At 34.3% G+C, this 12,167-nt stretch overlaps 2 pseudogenes; both read right to left on the bottom strand.

Moving 5' to 3' along the window:
• Window positions 1-1,659: 1,659 nt before the first annotated feature.
• On the bottom strand, window positions 1,660-2,373 carry LOC139816988 (uncharacterized; annotated as a pseudogene).
• A 5,262-nt stretch (window positions 2,374-7,635) lies between these two features.
• On the bottom strand, window positions 7,636-11,221 carry LOC139816199 (alpha-tocopherol transfer protein-like; annotated as a pseudogene).
• Window positions 11,222-12,167: the final 946 nt, after the last annotated feature.

Here is a 12,167-nt window from a genome sequence, read left to right as displayed (position 1 = left end):
GAAATCGGCCTTTGATCATACAGAGCTGACATTAATGTCACAAGTTAGTACCAATATGATAAAACTTTCCACCAAATATTATTTTAAAAAATCCACTTTTTTAGAAGTTATGCAGGGAGAAAGTAAAATAAAGAAATGTATTTTTCTCGAAAACCACTTGACCGATCTTGATGAAAAAAATATATGTTATGTAGACTAATAAAACTAATTAACAAAAAAAATGTCCAAAATGTTTGCCAAAAAAAAGACCAAAAAAAATATTTGAATTTTTTAATATTTTTTTTTAGGATGATATTTTCGAGGTACCCCTTTGAAATTTTTACGAAAATTTCTCTTAAAGTGTCCACTATAACATATATTTTTTTCAATTTTTTTTAAATGGTGGAACATAGTTAAAAATACGAAAATCGTAAGCGTCGCGTCACTCCGGCGCACAGTGCAGTGCCATTCCGCGTTGCGGGTGTTTGATGTAACTTTACTAGCACATATGTACGTCTGCAATTAGCCTATAATATGTATACTTTTTAATTTTGGAGGTATACGGTTTTAAACTCCTTATTGGGGTGCTTTTTTAACGTGAGTCCCCTCGCCTCTCACTATATTTCCGTAAAATTGGGGTGCTTTTTTAACGTGAGTCCCCTCGCCTTTCACTACGTTTCCGTAAAATCAGGGTGCTTTTTTAACGTGAGTCCCTTCGCCTCTCACTACGTTTCCGTAAAATCGGGGTGCTTTTTTAACGTGAGTCCTCTCGCCTTTCACTACGTTTCCGTAAAATCAGGGTGCTTTTTGAATGTAAGATCCCTGACCGAAACCACTTGACCGATCTCGATGAAAAAAATATATGTTATAGTGGACACTTTAAGAGAAATTTTCGTAAAAATTTCAAAGGGGTACCTCGAAAATATCACCCTAAAAAAAAATATTAAAAAATTCAAATATTTTTTTTTTGGTCTTTTTTTTGGCAAACATTTTAGACATTTTTTTTGTTAATTAGTTTTATTAGTCTACATAACATATATTTTTTTCATCAAGATCGGTCAAGTGGTTTTCGAGAAAAATACATTTCTTTATTTTACTTTCTCCCTGCATAACTTCTAAAAAAGTGGATTTTTTAAAATAATATTTGGTGGAAAGTTTTATCATATTGGTACTAACTTGTGACATTAATGTCAGCTCTGTATGATCAAGGGCCGATTTCACATGCTTACTCCGCTAGGCCCTTTGGGTTAAAGCCGCAATTGAATCGAGTAAAAGTCGCATACAGAACACATTAAGTCTTATATATAAATATTCTGCATCATGTATAGTTCTGGATCATATATAATCCACATAAGTTATCTTATTAAATACAAATTAAAACCATATTTGATTCGAAGTGTTATATGATCCATATAAGTGATCTAATTAAATTTTAATTAAAGCCCTATTTTATTGTGGATCATATTTAATCTACATAACTGATTTTAATAAGTGCAAATTAAAACTGTATTTAAACAAATATAATTTTAATATAAAATCTGGATTTAATTTAAATTTTACCCAAATTAAATATGATTTAATATGATTTTAGTTAGATTCATATTAGATCGTTTTTCGCGGGTAATCGTTTATTGATTCAATACATTATGTATTTATCATTACCAATTTGTTATATAAATGTTAATCCTTATCGGAATCCTCACAATCAGTTGCAGTAAGATCCAGACTCAACAATAATTGTATCGCTCCAGGCGATAACTCCTTCAATTTTTTTTAAGGCAGTTTTCTCAAACTGGATATATAAAGATCTGATGACACCAACAGCCATTTCAAAACGCCTTCCATGGTTTTTTCACGCGAACATTTTCGCGAGAATTCCTCTCGATATTTTTTAACGTCTTTGCAGGCTTTCTGAGCTTCTTCAGATAGTTGCCCAATTGGTAAAAGAGCTGAAGCTATTATCTGAGGATCGTGTATTAACAGTTTGTGAACTGATTGTACCACGGATATTCAGATACAAACATTTTTGCGGTTTCCAAAGCGTACTTTTTGTAATTGTCTACATCAATGTCGTGTCCACTTGAAATAGCTTGTAAAATTATATGGAATCTTTTAATAATTTCTTTATTTAAGCCGGTTATCAAAGCGGTTATTGCCGAATTTAAAAAAAAAACACCGAGCAGTGGTCCCGTCGTTTGTACTACCATATCCGGGCGTCGGGCGATCTACAATGAGCCCCAATTTTGATCTGAAGCCTTTTTGAATATCTGCTTTACGTCGGCTAATTAGCTCTTTTTCATCCTCTGTCTGTGCTTGCCACTTTTTAAGGCTGAGTTTATAAGAAAGATGCAATAAGCACTCAAATAAACGAATCCACGCGTGCAACGTGGACATCCCGAAGCATAAATTTGTTTCCTCTACATCTCTTGTTAGGATTTTGTCAATATTATTAAAATCTTTCGAGGTAGCGCCGCATAGATAGCACGTTAAAGCAGAAGGTGTAGACGTGACAGCATTACATACTTTTCCGTCAGTTATGGTAAACAACATTTGGTAATTGACCGTTATTTCTTTGCCATCTATTACGATTTCAAATGGTACTAGCGACGTAATCTGCTGCTCGATAAACTCCACTTTATTAACCGATTGCGTATCTTCGTGGAGGAACTGTAGTCTGATAGGCCGACAAAAGCGAGGAGACAAAGGTCTTGGATTTTTCCAAATAATGATCTCAGTTTCGTTATTACTTTCGGCAAATTTAAGGTAGTTGTATCGCGACAGTATTAGTCAAAAATAATGGTCACACTGCATACGATAATGTACGGAAAACTCTACTTATCTATGTAAAACTTTTGACTAAACTGTACCGTTTTCAACCAATCCTGTATGGTCTTACCAATCTGGCAACACTGTATGCTCGCGAATCGCGTCAGTAATGTCAGTATACCATTGAGGTTAGCTCGCGATGCTCGCGTTATTGAGATTATTGAGGTTATGCTATTGAGGTTATTTTGAATTAGAAGAAATATAAGCGAAAATGTCTGTTGTACGTTACAAAGGAAGATTAATGAAAGAAAAAGTATTGAAGAAAAGACTTAAAGCTTTAGCGGCAATGCAGTGTTGCCAGATCTTTACAGGTTAGGTGTCGTATGCGTCCACCGCTATAAGAAATTGTGTACTTCGCGTAACAATTGCTTCAAAACTAGATAGACAAGGGTCTTGTACTTTTGTAAGAATATTTTTACAAGTCTCTTTTGTTATCTCTTTGTTTTTCATCAAAATCGTATGAGTAGTTTGATCGCTACAATTACAAACGTGATATGGGAAGCCGTTTTCGTCCTACGATACATGTAAAAAGTGCTAAGTTTGACTTCCATTATTTCAACTTTGGTATAGTCAATATTTTTCTACTTGCACGTGTGTGTAGAGCGTGTTTACATTAATATGCTGTTCAAATTTTAAAAGATTCCTATGAAAATGGGTTTTGCGATACAACTACCTTAAAGTTGCAAAGGGACAAGCAACGTTAAAAATACATTTGCGTCCGAAGTACTTTTGTCATTAAACTTTTGTTTATACTCGCTTTGACCGGGACTTCCGTCGCACCCCCACTTACAGATCAAATCCGCTTTTATAAACATTTCCGTATTCAATGATCGTATTACCTCTCTTTGTGTAAAAAGAAGACGTTTGCATGTGTGGTCTAATAAGTCTTGCAACTTTATATTAGCACTACTTTCAGTAATAGTGATACTAAATCGAGGTGGATAACATAATTCCTTGGCTGCTCGCATTGCGTTGTAGTTCGGATATAATTGACAATTATGTTCCTTCATTGATGAGAGACCTAAATGACATTGTATTGCTTCTTGGTGAGTTTGGCTTCTACCATAATCGAGAGAGCTACATCCGCAGATAACGTAGTCTCAACTGTTGTTTGAAATGCTTCTTTGTATAGTAAAGCTCTCGTTGGTGAAGTTGTAACGTCTTTTACAACTTGTGCCGTATGTAAATTTCCGGAAGAGCGAAGGCTCATTTGCGTTGCGTATGACAGCTCTTCTGTTGTGAAGTTTCGATGAAGATCTTCAGTCTTTCGCCGTTTTGATCGCTCACTAGATGAACCGAAGTCCAGCGAGGGACGACCGCGTACGCTTAGTTTATCTGTATCAGAACGTGTAGGGAACGACATAGTCACTTCCAGCCAATTCTCGTTTTTCTGAAGAAAAAATTTCATTGTCCTTTTTGTCTTTTGCCATTTTGCGCGCAGTTTGGAGAAGAATGTTGACATATATGTGATCTGGCATCTGGATGGATTTGAATGGAACAGTTATTTTGCTCGGATAATTTCTGCTCCAAATGTTTAATTTGGCTACTAAACTCCTCGCTTAAGCAATTCTGCATAAAGAAAAATATCTCTCTTCTTTTGTAATAAGTTACTAGCTCATTGCGAGATCCTGTAAAAAATGCATGAAAAAAAGCGCATATTGTAGTAACGCGATTTTTAGGAGTTCACTCGAGGTAAATGTCTAAGTATATGTGCGTGAGTGTATTTTTAAGAAGCTTGCGTTGACCCGATGCGAAAGAGTCGTTAAGAGTCAAGAGTCAAAAAAGTCGCAAGTCTTCGGTATAATAACTATACGATGAATAAACAAATAAGTTTGTAAACTTGGTCAACAATTATTTTCGATTTTTTTTGTCTAATTTGTATGTATCATTATTATATTTAAAAAATAAACTCGAGCTCTGAATAACGATTGTGAGAAATTTGTTCGTATTTAGTGAACAAATTTCTTACAATCAGTATTCAGAGCTCGAGTTTATTTTTTAAATATAACATGACATATACAAGTTAGACAAAGAAATTTAAAAATAATCGTTGACCGAATTTACAAATTTATTTGTTTAGTGAACATCCTGTATAAGGCATCTAAAATCTCCGGTATGTTAATTTCTACATAGACTGGATTTTAAACACTATTGTTATGGGCGAACCCCTCGTGCAGCTGTTACTAAGCGGGACCACCTGAAATGTAAGACGCCGCGGGAGCCTTCTCGGAATGCGCGCAGTGTTACAAAAAAATTCCATACAACAAGGCTAGCAGATATTAGCAGTTGGTTATTGCGAATTTTAATTGCCAATAGTATAAGCTATAAGAGAGGAAAAAAAGAACGCGGGATCTGCAACTAAAAGTCTACACAAAATAAAAATTAAATTGAAACAACAGGAGCTATGTCGGTCCATCGTTATACGTCCATTAAACAAACACGGTAATCGTTATTTAAAAATTATACAAGCAAAAAAAAATATTCTACGTACCTCCAGGAAGAGCATCCATTTTGCAGAATTTGATTATCACTTTTACTTTAAAAGTTATTCACTTTAAAAGGAGACTGAAATTATTGACGAAAAACGTCTGTCGTCAGCGAGAGTCAACTTTGAACTAACATACCTGCTTGATATAAAATAGTGGGGGACTGAGGACAATGGGATTCTATGGGGAACTTAGAACATACCTGGAAGAGAAATTGCCTATGCTGCCTGTAGGCCGAAAGTGTCTCCAATAGGTATCTGTGCGAGAGAGAAAGGTATACATGGGATGATTGTTCTGTGCGCATGCGTTGAGATCGTTTCTCAATTTAATCTCAATCCCAATTCGTTAGTCTGAGGGCCGGCACTTCGACCAAACTTCGATTAACTTAGTCGTTGATTAGTCCATTGGAAATGATCAATCGCATTTGCTCATTAAACAGATTGACAAATGCGATTGGTCATTTCCAATGGACATGCATAATCAACGATTAAGTTAATCGGAGTTTGGTCGAAGTGGCCCTGATACGTGGTTTATAAATGACTTGAATTTTCTCTTCTTCTAAATCTTTCATCTATTTGCAATGCACAATTCACATTCTCAAATATAAGTAATTCTATTATGAAACCATTCATCTTCTACTAAACATTTCTCACATGCAAACTGAGAATTATGTGGCACACACTGCTTTACAAAGCTACTTGTGCATCTAAAATATATAATTTCTAACACAAAATGGAAATACTATTCCATTGCATTCAAAATCATTTTCTGCAAGTTCTGCTACTTCAACAATGTAATTATGGAGATAAATATCTAAATTACTTGGTTTCCCTCTACCGAAAAAGATACCGATAATAGGGTAAAAGTACCAATGCCCGGACATGTACCTATATCTGGACATCTTTATTATTTATCAGTATAACGCGAATTAAAATCAAAGATAAAAATATTTTTTCTTGTAGTTTGAAACTTTAGTTTTAGTATCCAAACATTTATTTTCATAAATTTATATTTTTTTAAAGGTGTTTGAGTTAGTGCGAGAAGGAATTTCGGCGAAAAGGCGAGAAAAGAATTTGAACAGAATTATAGTCTATAATTTTAAGTTAATAATTACAATGTAATTTGGTAAAAATGTTACTTTATATACAGATTATTTACAAGTGTCGAGTTATCGCGAGTCCGCGAGCCACGGAGCAAATCACGCGAGTCCGCGAATAATAGAATCGCGCGAGCTACGTACGAGATTTGCCGATGAAAATCAGCGTAGACTAAACGTAAGCCGCGAAAGTCGTGCGCGCTCGAAAGGAATTCTAACACTTTTCTTTGTTACGAGACGTAGAAGCGAGTGTTCTCAGCGCGCGGAGGATCGGAGCTTTATCAATTCGAACTTTCGAACCCCCGTTCGCGCTCCGAAAAATACGTGGGGCCAATCGACTATCGACGTCCCGAGACGTACGCGATTGTGCAAATTTGAACTACTCAGCTGTTCTCGGGGTCGGTAACCAATCAGCTGTTTTAAGGAAGTCTTTCTCGTTGTCTCGGCGGTGTTTACCTTTTGCCCGGAAGCCCGGAGACAAAGGGAGAGAATCGGCACGAGCAGAAAAAGCGCGACACAATTTTTCTGTCTTTCGAAAATCTCGGAAACATATCGAATATTCTAGGAGTCGCGAATATATTTAGCCGTGAAATTTAATGTAAGATTTAAGAAAATCTAAGCAAATTTCCGAGAGAAATTCCTTATGTAATTTTATATTTTATAGGAGGATTAAGCCGTTCGATTTCGAACAAAAGGTATCCAGACATAAGTATACGTGTCCAGGGGCACTCATGGTACATTTTTATCTACTCTTAAGTGTCCCGGCATTGGTACTTTTACTTTAAATGGATATTTTTAATGCAGTGCAAATCTTCCGAGTATTGGCCAAAACTGTTTACTACAATTCTTTTGAAGGGGGGTATTCCGTCTACATTCCACCAAATAATTAAGGGATCAAGAAAAATTGTCTAAAAAAAAGCAAATTTTAAACAGTTATGACTTTATTAAAAAAAAAATGTAAATCCAAATTTAAAAAAAGAATTTTAAAGCTTGAAATCTCTATTTTCGAGAAATCGCAGCTATTTTTCACTTCCTTTACTTACTATTAAGATTTTTAGATTTTCAATATGTGTTTATATAACAAAAACATGGTACAATACTATTCTCACACTATAATTCTTATATAACTTTGACTGTGATTAACTACCTTATTGTAAAACATTAATATAAGTTCAATTATAAATTATGACGTTGGGGATCATTAAATTCGAGCATATAAGATTTTTTTTATAAATATAAATATGTGAAATTAAAATATACCTTTTCAAGTATGCACACACAAGTTTTATTTTAAAATTCAAAATGTTTTCTTGATTCACCAATATCCCTCGACAATCATTATATTGATTATAAGAAAAAATAAATTCTAAAGTTTTATACTTATTTAATTACATTTAGTATATAAAAGTAATCCCACCTAAAAATCATTTTTTAAAATATTTTATACTTTATCCTGACCCAAATATTTTGATATAAGAAATGAAGTATCTCGTACATATAAAATATTAACTTTATGATAACTTTACTCCTTGGTACTTTTAGGCACAAAACAAGAATAGATTGACGAAAAAAATAGCGACTAAAAAATAACATAATAGCATTTAAAATATATTGTGTGTTTATATGTATATATAAACCTATTATTTATGCATCAAATTCGATGCAGATATTTATCTGAAATATTTGTATTATAATATTAATTAATCGTAAATCTATGTTCTCTACTTACGATCATGTATTTCATTACGCGAGACTGAGAAGTCGATTGGCTTATTTAATCGATATATTCACACGCGCGTTTTGCCGTTTACTGCGAGGATCTTGATGATGATGGAGAAAATATTATAAGAAACTGTTGAAAAGCAGGTATTATAAAGGTTTCTCCACACCGAAGCAGTTTTCTATATATGATTCGTATAATTATATTATAAACTAAACTTATTACATTAACTTATTACATTAACAAAACGGTTATTTTAAATAATAAAATTATTGTTTATATTAACATTAATATTTATTTAGATCAAATTAATTAACATCACTATGTAGTAATTATACTATTAGATTTAACCAGAATAGTTGATTATATGCAAGTATTAATTAATGTCTCGCACTTATACAATAAAATAAATTTACAATAACGATGAAGAATTTCTTGTTTCTTATTTATTTGTTCAATACAGTAAATAAGATTGCAACGTTTGCTTTGCATTTTATATGAGAATAACTTTCTTAACGTATAAATATATTTAAAATGTTTAAATTTAATACTAATCTTTGTTGAAATTAACATAATAATATAATTTTATCTGTTACTAAATGTTAAGATTGAATAATTAAATTTGATTGCCGCAGAAAAACATTATGTGTATGAAAAAACGCAAATAAGAAACCTGATTACTAAGTAAACGTGGAGTAATAAGGAGTAATATAATTAAATTTGTGATTCGTGCATGCAATTATGATATATCTAACTATTATATGCTTAATCTGATTTAATCTAATAAACAATCAGTACAATTGTTATTAGTTGTTATTACTATACTATATTTAATTCCATAAAAATTGGTTAAATATTTAATGTTAATAAACATGAAATATTTTTATTTTCCAAAACTGTGTGGTTATCGCCGCGTATTCTAAAAATAAAACCAAATAACTATACCATTGGTGTTGCAAAACATTTAATTATTTAATCAATCGATTTCGAGCTTTTTAAAGCTTTCTTCAACTCCAAACAAATCCGTTGCTGTCTTCGCCTTGCCCGGTCGTAGCGCCTCATTAACGCGATGACCTTCTTCCTCTTGGAACCAAGCAACGTGATCTACCAATTTTTTGACTTGTTTATCATGTAACTCCTGTAGAGAACCGGCTTGACCGCCTGATTCATTCGGAAGAACTTCGAGCGGTATGAATTTCTCCAGAGTGTCGCTCGTGGTATGCATATGCAACTAGAATTTATAGAAACATAGTTCAAAACTTTTATACTTTTTTCATCGAATTATATTCCGCGCGCCCCACGCAATTTTTTCCAAAAATAAAAATATAATTAAAATACGTATTTATACATACGTATTATATACTCAGTAAGGAAGTAAAATACAATATCCCAAGTAGCAAAGATGACGTCTAAAAACGTCTTATTGACATCATAGACGTCATTAAGACGTTATTAAGATGTAATTTGACGTCACTTTGCTACCTGGAATTTCTCTTATCTCTTAGCATTTAAAATTATATTTTCGAAAATGCAGCGTTGTTTAATATATAAACAATTTGCTATATCAAATAGGAAATTTGATCTTTTCACTTTTTCATTTTTAATGTAATAATGTGGATAATTGATCGGTAATGTGTGTATATAATTTCAATCTTACCATATCCATCAATTGCTTTTTCATGAATGGTCTCATCATATTCATAATGACATCCATTACCGGAGAAGAATTCATAAAATGGAAACCCTTCAATCTGACAGGCAATCCTTCTTGTAGATAGTAGAGCCATTTCTTTAGGACCATAGGACTCAAACGGCCGACGTGACCGAAAGAAACGTTTTTCACGTCAAATAATATTATGTAGCCTTCGTAAGTGCCCTCAGTGTAAAGGCATAGATCGATCACCATATTTAGGAATTTCAACACATCGTTGTAAACAACATGCGATGGATCGCTGTCTAGAAGTCTTCCATAAAAGATTTATAGCCTTCTTTAGTAGTTCCTTCCAAAACTTGCTCTGTTCTGTCGATAATAAGATCACTTCTACTTTGTATGCGAAATTTCTCTGCGAGAAATATTGCTGCATCCATTTGTCGTGTATAAGGAATACCACACACACACACACATGAATGTAACAAATAATTAAAAAGAAAAAGATTATAAATAATATACTTACACCGTTTCAATTGCTTTTTTGAGTTCCTTATTGTTATTAGGATCTCGATTGGAGAAGAACTCAGGTACGTGAGTCCTAACTGTGTAAAAAGTATCGATAGTAGTTTTCGTCGGTTCGAGTCGATAATAATTGCTATGCAAAAACAATGCTAATTCGCTGTCTGATATTTTGGGCAAGTGAGGCTGTTTTTCGCACCATTCTCTCAACATTTGAATATCTGCCTTTTTCAATTCAGGATTCTTCTTCAGTTCCTCCTCGAACGATACTAGTTTTATCGAAGCCATCGATACTAGTTTTATCCAGCCACTTTAAATTTAAACTCCTATGGAAGTGAAAGCAATAACAATGTTGACAGAATTTGTTATTAACAAAACGTTTATTTCGTGCACAAGGTGGAGCAAGGCGACGCCCGGAGCAATTCGCGTACACGCGGGGATTTTCGTCCTTCTGACAAGGCCGTTCCGCGAATTGGATGTAAAAATCGGAGATCTTTTGCAGTCGGAGATCTTGCTCGCGGCCGACGGAGATCTTGATCGCGAGGCCGAGGACGATCGCGAGAATGATACGGGCGTCAGTTCACAAAATCACGGAACACTCAGTGTTATGGCCAGTCTACAATGAGTTAAGTCGTTGTCAGATGTCGGAAGAAATAGTCATAAGCGTATCGTAAGGCAATCGGAAGTCTGAAATCGGTGATCGTAAGAGATGGCATTTAGCCAATCGCTTCCGATCGCCTTACGATACATTTATGACTTTTTCCGACTCTCTTCCGACATTTGACTAACGACTAACGACTCATTGTAGACTGGTCTTTACCGCACGCAAACGATTTTCAATCTTAGAACGGTTGACACGAGATTTTATCAAAGATCGTCAGCTCCCGTGCGAACGAGCCGACGATTCAAAGTCTTCTGCCTGCTCCGAAACTCTCCGTTCCGTGATCGCGCCGTGGAAAACCGAAGAACGCGCTTATTCGGTCAATCACGCGTGACTCTATTTTCAAGCTTTAGTTTTTCATTACAGGGTTGCTAATGCTCGCGCGTCGAGCATGTGCTACTGTTTGCGAGGCGTGGTGCTTCAACGAATAATCGCGCGCGACGCTCTTCGAAGCGCGTGATCGCGGCTCACGACTGAACGTTACCGGGCAGCGAATATCGACGAGTTTAAATTGTATGCCACACGGTATAGATAATATATTTCGTTTTGACTTTCAAACAATATCAAATGCAATATTATATTAACTTGTTTATGTGCGGAATCTTTCAAATAATGCATTACAATGTGTAGTTGAATGTAATCGAAAAATGATTGCGTGCCTAATAATTATTAATTCTTTGCAAGCCAACTTGTCTTGCACAATTGTTCGACTAAAGTATGATCATTTTAATGACAGCGAATGAAATATATACTTATAAGTTCCATATATCTCGGATATACGTGCTACACGTATGTGATAGAATTTCGGATGTCTCACGATCAGCCTGATGTTTTGGACAGTACTAATTGAGATCTGCATAGACCTTTTAAACTGTATATCAGTGGCGAAGCGGCAATAGAGAATGTAGCGTGACAGTTGAGTACGTTTATTAACGTTCGTGACGTAAGTGTGCAAATAGAAACTTGCACATTGCTTCCGTATAATTTTTAAGTGTACAAATTATAAATTTGAGCCTATTTTTTAATGTATAATTATTGGTAAATATTTATTAATTTGGTTTCCTCATAGAAAAAGCTTTAGGAGCGAAATAAAATGTGATTAAGCAACGTGCAAATTTATAATTTGCATACTTGTAAATTGTGAGGAAATAATGTTCAAATTTACAATTTGTACTCTTAAAAATTATGAGAAAGCAATGTGCAAGTTTCTAAGTTTCTACTTGCACACT

The sequence above is a fragment of the Temnothorax longispinosus genome, chromosome 7 (assembly GCF_030848805.1).
Source record: "Temnothorax longispinosus isolate EJ_2023e chromosome 7, Tlon_JGU_v1, whole genome shotgun sequence".
NCBI classification, from domain to species: Eukaryota; Metazoa; Arthropoda; class Insecta; order Hymenoptera; family Formicidae; genus Temnothorax; species Temnothorax longispinosus.
The sequence above is the reverse complement of the archived record's forward strand: the minus strand, read 5'-3'. Positions and strand labels throughout refer to the sequence as shown.